The 19120-nt window shown below is 35.8% G+C and overlaps 1 long non-coding RNA gene across 1 annotated transcript; it reads right to left on the bottom strand.

Annotated features, from left to right (window-relative positions):
• Positions 1-598: 598 nt before the first annotated feature.
• LOC113599238 (uncharacterized) lies at positions 599-15083 on the bottom strand. The gene is made up of 3 exons (XR_003419976.2): positions 14449-15083; positions 6040-6126; positions 599-4895 (listed from the first exon to the last, which is right to left on the bottom strand). It is a non-coding gene; the product is annotated as an uncharacterized LOC113599238 (long non-coding RNA).
• Between the last annotated feature and the right edge of the window lie 4037 nt (positions 15084-19120).

Below are 19120 nucleotides of genomic sequence, written 5' to 3'. Positions count from 1 at the left end.
GCGTTAATAAAGACACTTCTTTTTAATTTTATGATTTGATCACTTTTCCTCCTTTTATTTTTAATGTAGACATAGCCTTGGGTTCTGAAACGTACCTATGATACCTGAAAACTCATGATTTATTTTAAGTTTGCTAATGGTAAAATGCTTCAAAATATTCCCCCAATCTCAAGTACTGTCATTAATGATTAAAACATTGGCATATATCTGACAAAACAATATGAAAGACCATATATGGAAATATTAAGTTTAAACAACACTAATTCACATTTATTCATTTATTTACTCGTTTGACATTTATCTTTCAAGGATTTGTTGTGTTCCAGGCAAGATACGAGACGCAGGGGAGACATGATTGACACAAGGTCACTCACATTCTTTTTACTAGTACACTCAGCATAGAATTAAAATGAAAAAAGATTTGCAATAATAAAGACATGCTTTATAAGTACTTGTATTTTTCCCCTTTTTAAAATAATTCAAATGTTAAACTAGCAATAAAATTAAGTGCAATTATACTGGCATACAAAAGAACAGACTTTTATTTAACTTATTTAATACCTGGAAGGGTTTAATGTTTCTCTCGGTCTGTGTATGATATCCTGAATGAAGGGGAGTTTCTGAAGCGGTGGCAGCGGACTTGCAAAAGAAGCATGCAAAATATCCCTAGACAGAGTCCTAAAAAGATTTAAAGCTTTTATTTCTATATGTGATATGTGATAATATTAGAATGAAGTAGCCAAGAGCACAGAAAACAACAAAAACAATCTGGCTTTCTATTTGCGTGCATCTTAAACACTAGGCAAAGAGGAATCACTCATGGGCAGATCAGCTACACAAAACGCAGCACCTGGACCCAGTTAGAAGGCACTTTAGTGTTCAGATTCTTTGGTCTCTGTGGTTACAGGAAGCTGGGTCCCATGAAGATTGTCTTGCCTTCATCTTTCTCACAAAGTGAAGAGTAGTAGGCAGATATTTGCCCAGAGTTTTACACCATGGGATGTCGGGGAACTAGGAGACTGAGTATCAAGGATGACAAAATATCATCACAATTTTCTATGAAAAGTTTTCAAAAAACAAATTTATTTTAGGATCTCTGGCATATGAAGGTAATGGGTGGATTTTGGTATGACTTACATAATGTGTTATAATTTAAAACGAACTATGCATTCTAGGAGGCACTGCAGGATTAAAGGAAGTTCCAACAGTGAATAAAAGAAAATAATCTAAATAATGTAAGTGCTCTCTGGGGTTACATTTTTGTAACTTCATTATTTAGTGGAATCTTCTGATGTGGGAAGCCAAATTATTCACTGGAGATAGATGGTGATATATGGAACCTCTAAGAGGCAGAATATTTCAAGTGGGACTTCAAGGTTAATTAGAAGAAGGAGGTCAGAAATTTATAAACCTAAGAAATAGTCTCCAGATTTTCTGTTTTAAAAACATAAACAAACAAGAAATGTATTCATAATCAAAAGACTGTTTTTATGGAGTTCTTGTTGTAGACAATGAGGGATATTTAAAAGAGCATGAGAACACGTTATGCCTGTTCTCAGGGGACAAAGATACCAAGTGATGAGCACTGGTCTTTGTCAGTGCTGAGCTGAAGTCCTACCAGCTGAAGCAGGACTGGAGACTGTCACACAATAGTTAAAGAGTGATATAAGTTAGGGTAAGATAAAGATCTAAATTTTTGGTTTTCAATCTTCTTTTTATAGAACTTTGGAGAAAAGACTCTCTCCAAATCCAAGGTTAGACAGAAAAACTTCAGGAGAAAACTGAGGCTTGAGTGGAGGTTTAGGAGAAGGGAAGGGAGATATTGGAAAGGAAAGGGTAGAGAATTCCAAGACAGGAGATCAGCTTGAATAAAGACATGGGAAGAAGGGGACAGACTTGGGAGTCAGCACCAGGGAGGAGTGGGAAGTTGTTGAGATAACTTAAGGAGGACCAGATAATGAGATAAAATTTTAGAGTTGATATCTTTAGCATAGAATCAATTGGAAGTCATTTTATAAAAAGTGAAATGTGATAATTACACCCAGTGTCTTCTGAAGAGTAGTCTGGAAGGATTAAAAAAGACAGCTAGGAGGATGAGATAGGAAAGTCAGGGAGACCACAGATTATACTCATTCAAGCATAAGGTAATAAGGCACCAGAAATACTCTACATTATACAAAGGGCAAGGAGGGTCTTCTTTGACTGTTAAAATTAACCCCCACAATCACCCTCCCTAGTCTTTTCATGCATTTCTTTTTTTCATAGCTTTCTTAACCACTTTATTTTTATTTATTGTCTATCTCTCTCCCTGTAATAGGTAAGCTTTTTTTGTTTTGGTTTTTATTCTTATATTTCTACAACCTAGAACAGTTCTTGACATGTGATAGCTGTTCAATAGCATTTTTTCCTCGTATATTAACGACAAAGATAAAAATGCTGAAAAAAGTACTACTTAGGGGCAGATTGGAGAGAAAGAAAAAAGTAAAATAATAATTTCAGGTAATAGTGCCTAAATTTTTTTTTCAAGTCACAGGAACAATTGGAGAGTTTTTATCCAATGGAGGAAATTTAGAGTTGGTTTTATTTTTTTTTTTTAATTTTTTTGAATGTTTATTTATTTTTGAGACAGAGAGAGACAGAGCATGAACGGGGGAGGGTCAGAGAGAGAGGAAGACACAGAATCCAAAGCAGGCTCCAGGCTCTGAGCTGTCAGCACAGAGCCTGACGCGGGGCTCGAACTCACGGACTGCGAGATCATGACCTGAGCCGAAGTCGGACGCCCAACCGACTGAGCCACGCAGGCGCCCCTAGAGTTGGTTTTAGATTGGAACCTAAATGATATTAGGAAAGTATTATTTGGTTAGTGCTGTCTTTCCCACACCTAGCCCAGTGCCTACAAGATTAGTATTCCATAAAAAGACTTTGAAAGAATACATGCTATTTGAAGATTGAGAATTAGTAAATGTGTTCTGTTTGGAGTCAGAAAGATAGGACTGAAGTACAGGAAAAAAATAGGAAGGATAGATGAGAAGTTTCAAGTTGGAAGCTCGATGATGGGGTGTGGCTGAGGAGTTTTCCGAAATTGGAAATGCATAAATAGTTTAACATGTTCGTGCAATTTTGTGTAAGAATGGTTATTCTCATTGACTGAAAACATGTCTTGGCAAATTTAGAAATTAATTTGAGAAATTTGCAGCCTGGAGGCAGAGCATACAAACACTAGACTTTTCAATTAATTTTATGCATACGTGTCATTTATTCAGTAGGCAAATTTCTGAAAAGTTTTGTGCAAATCAAATAAGGGTAAACCTAATTACATTGACTTGCAGTAGGAGAGCTATTTTATTTGCATTTCTGATTGATTTGCAATTGGCACTGCTCCATATAACACCTTCATCAGTTTTTGCCCTTCAAGATTCTCTGTGAATCAGTTGATGGACCATCAGCATTTAAATTCATCGAGGGCTTACTATTTAAAGGATGTTTGTAATAAATGTTTTAGTTATATGCGAAAAACATATTTGGATATATTGAATTTTATAAAGAGCAAGGAACATATATCATAAAGTCTCAGTTTTAGTATCATAAATAGAAATAAAGCATAGAATATAAGAGTTGATGTGAGCTAGTTCATTAAATTAAAAGTAAGGTATATGATATTTTTAATCACTGTGAGAATTTGACCAGTTATTAAATCTTTGATTTCAAATTTTCCAAAACTAGGGACTTGATATGAAAACTTGGAAATGCCACTGATACTTTTCTTTTTCATTCTCTTTAATATGAAGACAAGGTGAATATTTTTATAATGGGACTATTGTAATTATGTGCATCTGTTGGGTGTGCCTTCAGCATATAATGTATACACACACACATATAAGTAACTACTCAATTTACCTTCCTTTTTCTTTCTCCTGAGAACACCTATAGTGCATAGTTTGAATCCACTTGAGCTAATTAATATCTTTAAGAAATTATTTTTTACACCATCTACATAAAAACATGGGGGAAACAAATTTGAATACACATTGAACCTGCCTAATGGTATCTGAAATCAGTGACCTCAAGACCAACCTGAGAGGGAAGAACATGGAGAGAAGGAATTCCTGCCCAGGCCTCCCTTTTAGATCTCCACAGCACTAACTAAAGTGTGCAGTTGGGACTCAATAATTAACAAGTCCTCTGCTCCAAAAATGATCAGATTTATTGGACTGCATATGATGTAGTCATTTCTGCTTCTTCCTATCTTCTGAAAAAAATAAAGTAACAGCAACATGAGTCTGTCGGGCCTTAGGCACTAACTCTTTTCAGATAGAATCCTCTTCCAAACTAAATGCATTTCTCATGTTTTTCTTCACCCTGTCTCAGCTATTCTTTTTTTTTTTTTTCTCACCCAAATTCACAATTTTAATGCTGATGGACTAAATTTCTTTCCCTAGACATTCCTGCTGAAGATACAGGCAGAGCCAGCAGGATCATCACAGTATATTACTGTTCACATCTTTGATCTTTCTGTGGATTCAATAATAAGTAGGAATGAGAGTAAGTTATGTAAAAAAATGGCATCATTTGATTCTCACATATAAATAGACTCTGGTTATTATTTAAGGTAGAGTAGAATGTGTTGCAGTAACAAAAATCCTTAAAAATCTCAGAGGCTTTCAACAACATAAAGTTTGGATTTTGTTTGCTTGTTTGTCTTCCTTGCTCCTGCAACATGTCAGTGGTGAGTGCTGTTCTGTGTTGTCTTTACTTAGGAGTGCAAGGTATTGCTTCATGCTGAGGGGAGTCAGCACCATCTCCTAAGGGCTTCCATCTGGAAGTGGTGTGCTCAGCTTCCCTTCACCCTGCATTGCTCAACCTCAAGGGGCTGGGAATATGGATCCATTAGGGCCCTGGAAAGAAGAAAATTACAAATCACAATTCATCTTATAAGTCCCTCACCTTGAAATAAACAAAAGTTATGCATATACAACTTACTTGTAATATACATTTTCAGCTTAAATTAGCTCATGTGCATTTGGGAAATTATAAAATGCAATATAAATATAGGTATTATAATTAACATATTTTAGATAATATAATCGTTAGAATGGAGAATTGGATGCTTATGATAAATAGCTAGTTTTAAAGTGTTCCTTGATTTTTTTTTTTTGCCTTGATACAAATTTATTGAGTACCTTCTATTTTCCTGGTACTAGGTACATAGATAAACGAGACACACAGGGAAATTATAATCCAATAGAAAAGAGGTACTAGTAAATCAATGCTTTTGATAGATTGCATTAAATGTGATGACAGAAACAAATACAGGATGCAAAGAACTTACTGAAAAGAGAAATTTCACAAAGTGAGGTCAAGATGACTCTGTATACCCAGAGAGATTGCAGAGTGGTGACTTTGACAGAGTTTTAAATACTGAATAAAAATGTGTATGGATAATGATGATCTGGACAAAGGAAATACCATCTCCCAAATATAGAATATGAGAGTTTATATGATGGTGAGAAATTTCAAATTCTAAGTGGCTGCAGACTACCCTTGTGGGGGCAAAGGATCCACACAGCAAATTATAAAGTGAGAGAGGTAGGCAGGTAAATGTGGGCCATGTTAAAAATGTCAACTTTATCCAAGAGATAATGGTGAAGCACAGGAGTCTTTCTGCTTTAGACAGAACATTCTGTTGGAGGGTGAAGAATGAATCTCCACTACGTAGTACAATACCTGGTACATAGTTGGCACTCAATATAAATTTTGAATGAATAAGTAAATGGTAGCGTGTAAGGTAAAGTGAGATTGTCTCACTATAATACATTAAACAATTTTTTAATTAGAAATTAAATTTGCAAAAATTTGGAAATATCACACATTCAAACTGTTGGTAATGTTTATACTGAGTGTTCCTAAATGAAGTAATGATTTAGAAAGGCAGCTATTCATTCATTTATTCATCCATTGACTTGTTTTCATTGATTCATTCATGCAAAGGATGTATCTTCTATGTAAAGCACTTATTAATGACATGAGAAGCAAAGATACCTGTAATACAGATTTGTTTTCCTGCAGGAACTCTGGGGTCCAACAAAAGATCTAAGACTCATACTCAAATAATTACTGCAATGTGGTCTATGGAAACAGGAATAAAAGAAAAACAGATTGGTGCTTATTTTGAGGTCAGTGGTTATAAATGGCTTCTGGAATAGGTATTGTTTAGGCTGGCTTCTTGACAGATATAGCTTAGACTTTCAGAGATAGTCAAAGTAAATGAGGTAAACAGCAATACCTATTCCAAACAATTTGTTCAATTTTGTTTTTTATTGTTATTGTTTACTTTAATCTGTCAAAATTATGAGACAGACTAATTTTTAACTAAGAAGCTGATTCAAGTAAAACAGTCAATCAGATAACCTTGAATTTATTTTGCATACAAATGAGCTCTCAATGCATCAGCTATTCATATTTAGTTACCTCTTCTGACTTGTGGAACAAATATTGACAGTCTCTTTTTTAATCACCAGAAAATTAAAATTTAGCAGCATTCCAAACAGTTTTCCAATTTTATCCTTTAGAAAAGAAGTGGTAACAGAGCGATTAAGTGCACATACATATTTTGCAGAAAATATGTTACATTTTATAACCCAGAAGTTGATAAAATGTTTTCATTATATCATATTTCAATAATTTATTAACCATTTGAGTATTTATTGTGTTTGAGAAAATGTGCCAAGTCATTAATAATAATATTAGATTCATTAAGCTTTTTGATTTGACAGGCAGTGAAATGTTTGCTTTGTACACCTTATCTCATTTAATCCTCAAAACGACAATATGAGAGAAGTGTTATTATCCCCATTTTACAAATGAGAAAATTTAAGTGTAGAGAACTTAGATAACCTGCTCAATGTTACATAAAAAATATGTGGGGATTATGTATGCTAAGTAAAATAAATCTGACAGAAAAAAGACAAATACTGTATGGTTCCACTTACGTATGTCTAAAAAACAAAACAAACCAGAAACAGACTCACAAATACAGAGAACAAACAGGTTCAGAGAGGATGGGGTTGTGGGGAATGGGTGAAAATAGGTAAAGGCGATTAAGAGGTACAAACTTCCAGTTATAAGATAAATAAGACATGGGGATGGAAAGTACACCACAGGGAATATGGTCAGTAACCTTGTAATAACTTTTTATGGTGATATATGTTAACTACACTTAACAGTGGTGAGCGCTGCACAATATATACAGTTGTGAATCACTATGTTGTACATTTGAAACTAATATACATTGTGTATCAACTACACTTCAATTTAAAAAGTAGAAATACAAGATTCAAACTCAGATCTGTCTTTTCCAAAATCAGTGTTCTTTATTGCTATACATATTAAATAGGAAATAGTAAGAAAAAATCTGATTCCACCTTAATGTCAACCAGGATTACCAACATATAACAGAAACAACAAGAAATGTAATCTAAGTGTTGAAATTGGGACTGGGAGTTCTGAGAGGCAGAGGCTGTCTTTTCCATTTTCAAATCCCAACATCTCACCTTGTTTGTTGATGTATAATAATTGCTTAGGATATATTTATTGAATTAACAAATGAATGACTACAAAGAGATACAAGGAGGAATTGAAGCATCAGGAGACATTTCTGTATAAGAAGAAATTGAGAGGTTAGATGTTCACCCCAATGCCGAACATCTACCTAATCAAAATGTCTTGAGTTGAATCCAGACCATTCAATTCTAACTCTGTTCTTTTCCATGGTACCACGGCTGCCTTTGGCACTGTTTCAGGAAGATGGCACATAGATGCAGAGATGACACCTGTAATTTACTAAGATGATAATATCCTTGAACTCAGGTTTTGCCTTACATCTACTCTAAAGCTTCAGTGTGCTATTGTTTGCACTAGGGGGCAGTATATAGTGGTTGAGACAGTTCCTGGTCAGGCAGAGTGGGTTCAAATTTAGGTTCTGTCCTTTACTACTTATCGTGTGATACCAGGCAAGTTGTTTAACCTCACTAAACCTCAGTGTTATCATGTATAAAATAAACTTATAATAGTACCCACAGAACCGTGAGGATTGAATGTGAAAATCCATGAAAAGTGCTTAGCACAACATCTAATGCATTTATTATACAGTCTAAAAGAACTATTATTTTGCATTGCTGGGTGTATTAGTTTCCTAGATCTGCTATCACAAAGCACCAAAAACTGGGTGGCTTAAAACAATAGAGATTTATTCTTTCACAGTTTTGGAGGCTACCAGTCACAAATCAAGGTGTTGGAAGGCCATGCTTCTCTGATGTTTCTAGGGAAAACTCCTTTTTTGACTCTTTCGCCTTCTGGGTTTTATTGGCAATTTTTGGCATTCTTTGGCTTATAGATTTATCACTCCAGTCACATGAACATCTTCTCCCTGCATATCTCCACATCATCTTCCTTCTGTGCATGTCTGTTACTGTGTCCAAATTTCCCCTTTTTATAAGGATACCAATTCATACTAACTCAGAGCCCACTGTAATGACTTGATCTTAAATAGCTTACCTCTGTACACACCCATTTCTAAATCAGGCTGCATTTTGGGGTAATGGAGGTTAGGACTTTAACATATTTTTGAGGGGGACATAGTTCTATCTATAAGACCAGGCATCTACTTTTAATATTGCTTATTAAAGGAGCCAGGTACGTTGAAATCCCCTGACCCAGAAGAGTGTAAAAAGCACTTCGCTGAGAACTGTCCCTTGTGTGTCCTACTTTTCTTCACCTAGCTTCACAGCCATCTCCTGACAGCCTCAATTGACAGTTGCCTCTTGGGTCTGGTTTAACTGTCACTCCTGGTCTAATTAGGAGAGCCACTTGCTGACCTGAAGCTTCCGTCCCCAGTAGGCCCCTAGTTCTGCTTTTCCTGCATCACCACCTGTCTCTGGTGATAGGATTGCCTCTCCTGGAGACTGACCTTGTCCTCATTTTACCTTCAGTAATCCTCTATTGACATAGATGATAGCGGTAGTAGTTTGTATTTATTGAAAGCTCTTAGGAGGCAGGGATGATACCAAACACTCCACAGGCATTGCATTATGTAATCCCCACATAAGTCCTATATGGTATGTTGGCCAGTGTACAGATGAGGAACTGAGGTTCAGAGAGGTTAAAGTACATGAAATAGACAAGAAATGATGAGGCTGAGGGAATGGAAGAGAGAGCAGGCATAATCCGTTGCAAAATGAAATAACTTCCAAGCTTCTGGTCTGGTGTTTGGATGGATACAAAGTCATACTTTTTACTAGAATAGGAGACGAAAAGGAAAACCAGGTGTGGGGAAGGTGGGAGGTGATCATAGCTTTAATTGCAAATGTGTTCTGTGTGGCAAATGTGTTCTGTGTGATGCTTTAGATTATGTAAATGACGATGAGGCAGTTGGATATATGGGCCCAGAGGTTAAGGGATCCCTACTGTCTCTTCCAAACTGGTCTCCCTGCTTCTGCCTCTGCCCTTCCCCATCCTTCTACAGTCTATTTGCTATACAGCTACATTGAATCACCTCTCTGTTTCCTAGCAATGGCTTCTCATCTCATGCAAAACAAAACCCAAGGCTTGACCGTGACCTACAAGGCAAGACAGCATCTGGTGCCCTATGAACCTCTCTCCCACTCCTGCACTTCACTCTAGCCATACCAGCCCCTTTGCTTTTTTGCAAGGCAAGCAAGTTCTACATCAGGGCCGTTATACTTGGTGTTTCTTCTACTAGAATGTTCTTACCCCCAGATATATGTATGGCTGGTTCCCTCACTTCCTCAGTGATGCTTTCCTTGACCACTGTATCTAAAATTTCAATTCCTACAAACTAACATTTCAAATCCTCTTTCTCAGCTTTATTTTTTCTCCTTTGTACTTATTACTATTTAACCTACACTAAAATTTACTTACATACCTTGTTTATTGGCTCATGTAAGCTTCATGGGGGCAGGGATTCTGTCTGCTTTGCTCAATGCTGTAACTCCAGTGTTTAGATGATTATTGGCACAGAGTATGCCTGCTATAAATATTTATAATTAAATGATTATGTAGGAAAATATGATCAAAATATATATTTTATTCATTCATTCAGCAATTATTTCTTGAATATCTGTATTATGTACCAAACATTGTTCTAAGTTCTGGAAAATAACAAAATAGATCATATGTCTGCCATCATGGAGCTTACTTCCTAATTAGAAAGAGCAAAAATAAACAGTTAATTAAATATACTGGATACCAGATGGTGACAAGATTTAGGGGGAAAATGAGCTAAGGAAGATGGATTTCAGAATCATGAACATAAAATGTTGGAGTCCCATGTGAAGTGAGGATCATACATAGTTTGTGACATGAGGAAACATAAACATTGAAGATATAAGTAAAGGAAGGGGAAGCCTGTGAAGACATCTAAGAAGGGAATGACAGAGAAATGGAAGGAAAGCCAGGACAGTGTGGTATCATGAAAGTCAAGGAAGCAGAGAATCTCACGAAGGAAAGAATAATCAATAACATCAAACATCTAACTTGCAGAGGTCAAGACCTATAAGGACAGAATGTATTTGTTAGCATTTGGCATTTATATGAATTTACAAAGATTAGTTTCAATGGAACAATGAAATAAGAAGCGAGATTACTGTGAGCTAAAAAGAGAATGGGGATATGAGACTATCAATAGAAGGTGATATGACCCACTCTTTTTCAACAAGCTCTGCTTTAAATTTAAAAAAAGAAAGAAAAGATAAAAGAATTAAGAAAATAGCTAGAGGGACCCATCAAAACTGTATTAGAACTATTTTGGATACAATCAGGATCTTGAAGATAGCTCACTTTATCTCTCTCTCTCTCTCTCACATACACACACGCACTCCACATATATACATTCCACACACACACACATAAACACAATATCCCCATTCATTAGTAATCTTAATTTTCAAAGAAAACAAAGTTTCCAGAAGCTTGTATATTTATGAAAGTTTGGTCCAGGATTTGTGCTCAACAAGTTGCAAGTCCCATTATACACAGAGATTTAATGAAAACATAGGTCAATTACAAGGTATGTATTAACAATAAGAATAATAGCAGCTAACATTGGTTGATTACTTACTTGGGGTCAAATACTATGACAAGCGTGTTAAATTTATTTGTCCTCACTTTTGAGATGTGGAAGCTGAGGCTCAGAGATGTTAAATAATTGCTCAAGGTTATAGGGCTTACAAAAAAAGCAGAGCTGAGATTCAAACACGATCTAACTCTCAACTTTATGATTCCACTACACCAGGCCACCTAAGCTAAACAACACTTTAGTATCTTACACTCATCCAACTTATGGATAACTCCAAGTGAGTCACAGACCAAAATGTAAAATACTAAGCTATATAAGTACTAGAATGAATACATGAGTAAATTCTTCTATAACCTGGTAGTAAACAAAACTTTCCTGTTATCCAAATTGAGAAAAATAAGGGAAAAGATGGAAAATTTTGAGTATTTTATTTTATGAAATAAAATAATTTCAAATCGGGAAAGTACTTAAATTACAGACAAAGAGATAGTAACTCTAATATAAAAAGAGCTTCTAAAAATAGAAAACTGCCACGGACCTTATAGAAAACTGGGCTAGGCATAGAAACAAGAAAAGAAGTGCAGTGTATTAATAATCTATTGCCAAGCAACACAAAATTTAGCAGCCTAAAATGATGAACATCTATTATCTCACAGTTTGTGTAGGTCAGGGATTCAGACATAGCTTAGCTGAGTCCTCAGCTCGGGTTCCCACACAAGGTCAATCGAGGTGTCAGCTGGGGAGGTTGTCACCTCAAGGTTCCACGAAGGAAGGATTCTCTTACAATTTACTCTGTAAATAGTTTATATGCTATGAACCAAATCAGAAGGGAGAAAGCAATCTCTAAAACTTCAAAGCAAAATGAAAAGAAAGAATCTAACTAGGTTTCAAGTTGGTGGTATAACCAAATAGGGAGGAACTATTTAAAATAAAATAAGTTAAAATTTTTTTTTTAATATTTATTTATTTTTGAAGGAGAGAGAGAGAGAGAGAGAGAGAGACAGTGTGAGTGGGGGAGGGGCAGAGAGAGAGGGAGACACAGAATCGGAAGCAGGCTCAGGGCTCTCAGCTGTCAGCACAGAGCCCGACGCGGGGCTCCAACCCACGAACTGTGAGATCATGACCTGAGCTGACGCTCAACCGACTGAGCCACCCAGGCGCCCCTAAAATGACTTTAAAACACAGGAATTTGTCTCCACAGTTGATGGGAAATACCCTAAAAACAAACAAACACACAAACAAGACTGACCCTACCCAAAAGGAAAAAAAAAACACAACAAAAACCTTTAGTTATTGACAGTGTTGAAAAATGCATATAATTATGTAGGTGTGCTCATGAAACAGGATTTTCAGGACCAAAGAGATGAGGTATAGATGCAAGACCAAAGAGCTTAAATATAAACCCTGTATTCCTGACTCAGAATTGGAATCTCAGTATGAACTCACAGTATATTTTCTCTAAGAGAAAAAAACAATAGCTCTATCCATTGAAAAAGACTATATGCAGTAACAGATCGGGTGGCAATAAAGCAAAGTTTATTGATCAGATTTTGGTCTCTAAGTATCATTTCCTCCTGAAGGGACCAAAGTAACTTAGAAAAAGAGCTGACTCTAGGTCTAGGGCAAAACATGTATGAAATGATCCTGGAACATTTTATCATACTTGAAGTGAGGAAACTAACCATGATAGAGTTGCATCAAAAAGATCCATGAAACTAATGTGAAGACAATCCTGCTGGCTAAAAATAGGATACCTGTAGTACAAAAAAAAATAATAATGTAATGAATTGAAACATCAAATATGTTTAAATCCATATATTTATACTTATATAATATTGTATATATTATATTATTATTATATTATATATAATTATAGTATAATAATATATAATGATGAATATAATCTTAATAACATATTATTGCAATATATTAAAATAGTATATTAATAATATGACAATATATTAATAGTATATAGATAATATATGTTAAACTCTCCTTCACTTTTGGAATATGCTAAGAAGCCAATTCATGTTTTTAAACTGGTAAGTAAAGGGAACTAATCGAAAATGTATCCTGCCTTTTCTGCATAAATTGTACTATTTAATAATCAAATAGTTGATTAGGTGATGTTTCTCTTTATAGAGGTATTAGAGATAATGAATAAAGAAGAAATGATAAAATTAATATTTTTCAGTACCTAAAAAAACTAACAAATCTAGGTAATAATCTTCAATGGTTGATAACAGCACTAACAGAGGAAAATAAAACAGAACAAAACAAAGCAGATGTCATGTACACACCTATGAAATATTCACGCAAAAAAAAAAACCCCAAAAAACAAAACTGGATCTACCTTCCTATACACAGAAATACAGGGGATAAGAACATGTTAACTGACCCTACAGAGATGCAATTATCAAAATCTAGACTATAGGGACTTTATGGGTTAAATGACTGATTTCTTTAATAAATTCAAAGGAAAAAACTTATGGAAAGGAAAGTTACAAATTAATATAGCAATAAGAGACATCATAACCAATTGCAAACTTTAAATCTTATTTGCATTTTTATTTGAATAAACTATAAAAAATAAAAATTACACAAAAGGGGCAATTTGACTACTGAGTGGACAGATATTGGATGATATTAAACAGTTATTAAGTGTCATTATTCTAATTTTGGTTTGTTTTTTTTAAAAAGTACTTATCATTATATAGAGATATGTACTGAATTATTTATGAATGAAAGGACATGTTGGGAATTTGCTTCTAAATAATCTAGAGGAATGGAGAATTAGAGCAAAGACAGAACAAGTTTGAAGTGATAATTACTAAAGGTGAACAAGGACAGAAGGTTTATTATACTATTCTCTGTAATGTTACATACTTGTTGGGGTGTCTAAGTGGCTTTGTTGATTAAGCATCTGTCTGACTCTTGATTTCGAATCAGGTCATGATTTCAAATTCAGTTGTGGGGTAGAGCCCCAACTTGGGCTCTGTGCTGGGTGTGGAGCCTGCTTGAGATTCTTTCCCTCTCTCTCTCTCTCTCTTTCTCTCCCTCTCCCTCTGCTCCCCCCCCCCAACTCATGCACAAGCTTTCTCTCTCTCTCTCTGTCTTTAAAAAATATATATACTTTTACAATTTTCCACAGAAATTCTTTAAGCTGAGTAGTAGTGGGTCCACAGGTTTTTAAAAATATTATTTCTGTACTTTTCTGAATGTCTGAAATGTTTCATAATGCAGGAAAAAACAGGAAATTGGAGCTCTTATCACATTCTGAAAGTAGCCAGTACCCCTCTATGACACATTTTATTTATGGTTTTATGTTAAGAAGTTCATTTTCAAATGATACTAACTTGCTGATTCCAGGGAAATCATTGAATTATTTAATTCTTTTTGGTCATCCATTTTCCTGTGGATGGGAACAAATGAAAATTGTTAATTAATAAACTTTATTTTTCTGTGCTTCATGTTCTTTGAAAACAAATCATTATTAAAAAGGAATGGTTTTATACCTGACCAATCTTCACACCAACTATATTGCTTTGGCCTTTTGTTTTTAATACAACACTTTTTTACTGTACATTTTGAAATGTTTTCATCTTTCTCACACAAAAGAAGAGGGTAGTGTAACACATTACTGATTTTCACTGACAGGTGCTAGACTATGTGAAAAACCTTGTAGGATTAATTTTCTGTTTTGCATTTTTCCCATGCTATGCTGATTGGACGTGGCCCATGACTTAGTTCAGCCCCAAAACATGGCACCAGATCAATCAGTGGGTTTGGCACAACTTTAGTTGTTCTGGTATAGGATTCATTAGAAAGAAGTCATATTCATAAGATAATTTAACTGCTAAAAGAGAAAAAATAAAAGTGTTTTGTGTCCTTACTGTTTTTTCCCAAAGGGAAAGGGAAGAACTGGTGTTAGGGGGAACAGAAAGAGTCAAGGGAGTGGAAGCCATGTTTCCTAGAGCCTTCAAGTCTGACTCTCAACCTCAAGAATAAGCTTTGTACTCTTAGGAGTTTGGCTTTCCAAATTGGGATGCCAAGGTCCTTTCACACATATATATATCCTTCTAAAACTCTGCTTTTCAATTGCGCTAGTGTGTTCTATTTTAGAACACTTCTCACTCACTCAATAATCCAAAAGAGAGACTTTGATACCAGAGCTAAATTAAAGAGGGAACAGTGCTTGTTTTCAGATAAAGTGAGAGTTACCAGCCTTCTTGAGAACATTATGTTTTCATTGATCTACTTTCTCACTGGCTCTTCTCTCTCAGCTTCCTTTTGGTAGAGGACCTCACTAGGTTCTCATCTCTATTTTCTAATGGGGTTGCTATATCTAAACTCACCCTCTGGTCTCAGTGAAGGAAGATGGCTCCACAAAGGCTGACCCTGTTGCTCAACTTACCTTCTCACTCTCTTGTCTCTCTCAAAATCTATCCCCATGAGTAGATTTTCCCAGCTCTGGCCTCTTCATTCATCATACTCCTATGGGTTCTTAATCATCAAATGTGTGCACTGATCTGTCCTTTATTTGGAAAGAAAAACACAACAAAATAGGCTTTACCTTGTGACCTTCTCCAGCCACCATTCTATCACCCTCACAATTCTGATTCTCAAACTACTACAACAAATAATTTGGACCTGCTGCCTCTGTTTCTCTACTGCCTTCTGAAATCTGGCTTCCTCTTTGACCATTCAATGTAGAACAAAATTGTACAGGTGACCGGGTACCCAATCACCACATCTAGTGGCTCAAAGATTTCCCTAAATCCCCTTGTGTGCTTGGCAGATTTCATCTGTGCTCCTCTTCCATGTCCTTTGTGAACTTTTCCTCCTTGGTCTCCTTGACACTGGGAAATCCTCAATATCTTCAAGCATTTTCAATGATGAATTCTGTTTCACTGCCTGCTCTATTATCCTTCACCTTACACTCCCTTTCTAAACATTTCTAGAATATTGGAGTTCTAGGGGGCTAATATTTAACACCCATTTGATTCTACTGCATAATATTGAACCAATTGGAAAACTAGACTAGGAGATCAGCAAATGGATATTAACTGTTTCTATAGATCAATGACCAAAAAAGGATGCTAATATTCTCTACCTCTCCACTTATACCAAACTCAGAGACTGAAAGAACCTATTTAAAGAGCCAAATTAGACTCAAAGAGCAGACTTACCCAGAATTGCTGTCTTCCAAAAAATAGAGGGTGCTGAATCTCCAGAATCTTTTAGCCTTTAAATAGATAAGATTTACCCAGTGGAAAGGCATAAACCAGTGAACGTCACTGTCACACGAAGTCAGATAAATCATGCTCCTGCTTGGGGAGAAGTCAGTAAGATACATCATGAGTGTTACTCTACGCTCAGGAAGCTATATATACACAAGCAGTGTGGGATATTCTTCATTCTTAATCATCCTTTTTATGTAGATAAGTCCCACATCTGTGTCTCTGAGTCTGCTGTATTTCTACCTTTACAGTGTTAAATCTACCTGCCCCCCTCCACCTCATGTTCCCCTTTGCTATGGCCAATGGCACTAGCTCTCCTAGCCCTCCAAACAAAAATCTTTGGCATCATCTTTTATTCATCACTCTCCTTTGTTTCTATGGATTCTTCTTTTAAAATGCCTATCCTACTCTTTCTCTTCAATTTGTACCTCTACCACCACCCTATTCTACTTCTTATTTATCATGTGTGCCTTAAACAACTACTTATTAAGTACATACCAGGTGCCGGGACATTTTTTAGGCAGTGGAGACATAAAAGAAAGATGAGACCTTGATTCAGCCCTCATGGGGCTGAGAAGAGTGAACAAAGGGCTATCAAGCTATAACCCAAACAAATGCATGACCTCAACATGGACAATTGTAATACCTGAAAGGCATTTGGTGCTTAGCATGTGAGCCTGTAATGGGATGATTCGGGAGGTGGGAAATAGGATCTCTGGGAAATGACACTCACACTGAAATATGAAGTATAAGCAGGGGTTAATTAGGCAAAGAAGGCAGAGAGAAACATCCCAGGCAGCATTCTATATGTGCAAATGCCTGATGATTGACGATAGCATGGTGAGTAGAGGTTGACGTACAGTGTGTAGATTTAGGGGTAATGTGGTACAGAATAGGGGAATTGGAAAGGTAATTAAGGGGTTATGCCATGTAGGGCCTTATACATCATGTTAAGGAATGTATATATATATATACATATATATATATATTATTTTGAGATCAAATAAAGTGACTGAAGTGTTTAAACAGGGCGACACGATTAGCGTTGGAGTTTTGAAAAGATCACTCTTATATTTTGGATCATTACCTTTGCTTCTCAAGTGATCATTTGTGTGTCTCCCATTCCCCTACTGTGTGAATTATTAACCAAACCAATGTTCAAATAATCCTCACTTTGTGCGGTTTGAAATTTGTCTCCTTCTTAATAAAATGGTATAGATATTCCCCATTGTTTTTAACATAAAGCTCAGACTATTAGATATGCTTTTTTCTAAGGCTTGTTACCATCTGGGTTCGATCTCCCTGTCCAAAATAGTTTCCCACTTCTCCCCAAGACTGACCCTCCCTTCTAGATAAGCTGATTTTCCACCTGCCTCCAAAACACACCAGCCTTGCTCTTGCCCCCTATTTGTGAAAGAAATGTTCTTTAAGATTTTGAAACTCTTGTTAAAATTTTTCCTCTTACAAAATTCCAAACATAATCAAGGTTCCAGTGAAATTCTACCTCCTCTGTAAAATGATTGCTAGCTACACTGGACCATGAGTTATGAGTTCACTCATACTAAACTGATAGTATTCGTGTAGTTGTGACAGTTAAATAAGAATGAGCATTGCATAGGCAATTTCCTTCATGGGACATGATTCATTTTTCATTTTAGGTATCATCATCTTGGTTTGATGTGTTCATTTAGACCTCGATTATAGCCTTCCCAGTGATATTATTTTGTTATGCTTTGTTTTTCCATTATTAAGTGATTTTTTTCTAAAGAAAGATTTAGAAGTAGAGAAAAAGTGGAGCATCATAAGAGAATCTGAGTCTAGTTCTAAAAAAATAATTTCAATATTCTTAAAAATTATTCGGTAACATTTTTATGCTATTGAGTTGCTATTTCATAATTCACTCAAAAATGCCCTGTTGCTAGAGATTTAAATACTTCCATTTCATCATGTTTTAAATAACGTGGCAAACCATTATTTCTATTCTTAAGTTCCACTTATTTTCCTGGGATAGATTTAAAAATATGTAACCAAGGATCCATTTGTTGTTGTTGTTGCATCTTAGCTAAAAGGCTTCCAATAAGGCTGTACTACAAAGTAGTACGAGAATGTTCACAACACATTCTCACTAGCATGGGCTTTTATCATTGCATATGTCATTTGTAATTCAATGTTTAAAAAAAAACAAACATCCCAGTATGTTGTTGTTTTGATTTGGATATTTGTAAATAATGAGATGTGTCACTTGTCTCTTTGTTATTTGAGGGAGTATTAGGGAAATGACTGTAAAAAAAAGGGTGCAACTGAACCCCAGTAAGTGGAAGATTTTTTGATCTGAGGCTAGATTCTTTCATTTACTCTACAAATATACACAGAGTGTCAAATATACATAGAGTATCAAGTACTATGCCTTATGTCAGATCGGCCATAAAGTAGTGGTTCTCAAATTTTGCTACACATTGGGATTGCCTAAGGATTATTAAACAAAACAAAACAAAAAACACTACTGCCTGGCTCCAATCTTGATCTAACCAGTATGGGGTATGACCTGGACAGCAACAGTTGTAAAAGCCTTCTAGGGATTCCGGTGTGTTGCAAAGTTTGGGAACTATGTCAGAGTAAAGAAGGATGGAGTCACAGAATATGGTCAGGGATGCAAGTGCTCTGAAGTGTATAAAAGAAGACACATACACACACACACACACACACACACACACAACCACAATGTTTTGAGTCTGGCAGACTTCCTCTGCACTAGGTTACCTCAGACAGTGGCTTTGAGCAGTCCTAC

This window comes from Acinonyx jubatus, chromosome C1, assembly GCF_027475565.1.
Source record: "Acinonyx jubatus isolate Ajub_Pintada_27869175 chromosome C1, VMU_Ajub_asm_v1.0, whole genome shotgun sequence".
NCBI lineage: Eukaryota > Metazoa > Chordata > Mammalia > Carnivora > Felidae > Acinonyx > Acinonyx jubatus.
The sequence above is the reverse complement of the archived record's forward strand: the minus strand, read 5'-3'. Positions and strand labels throughout refer to the sequence as shown.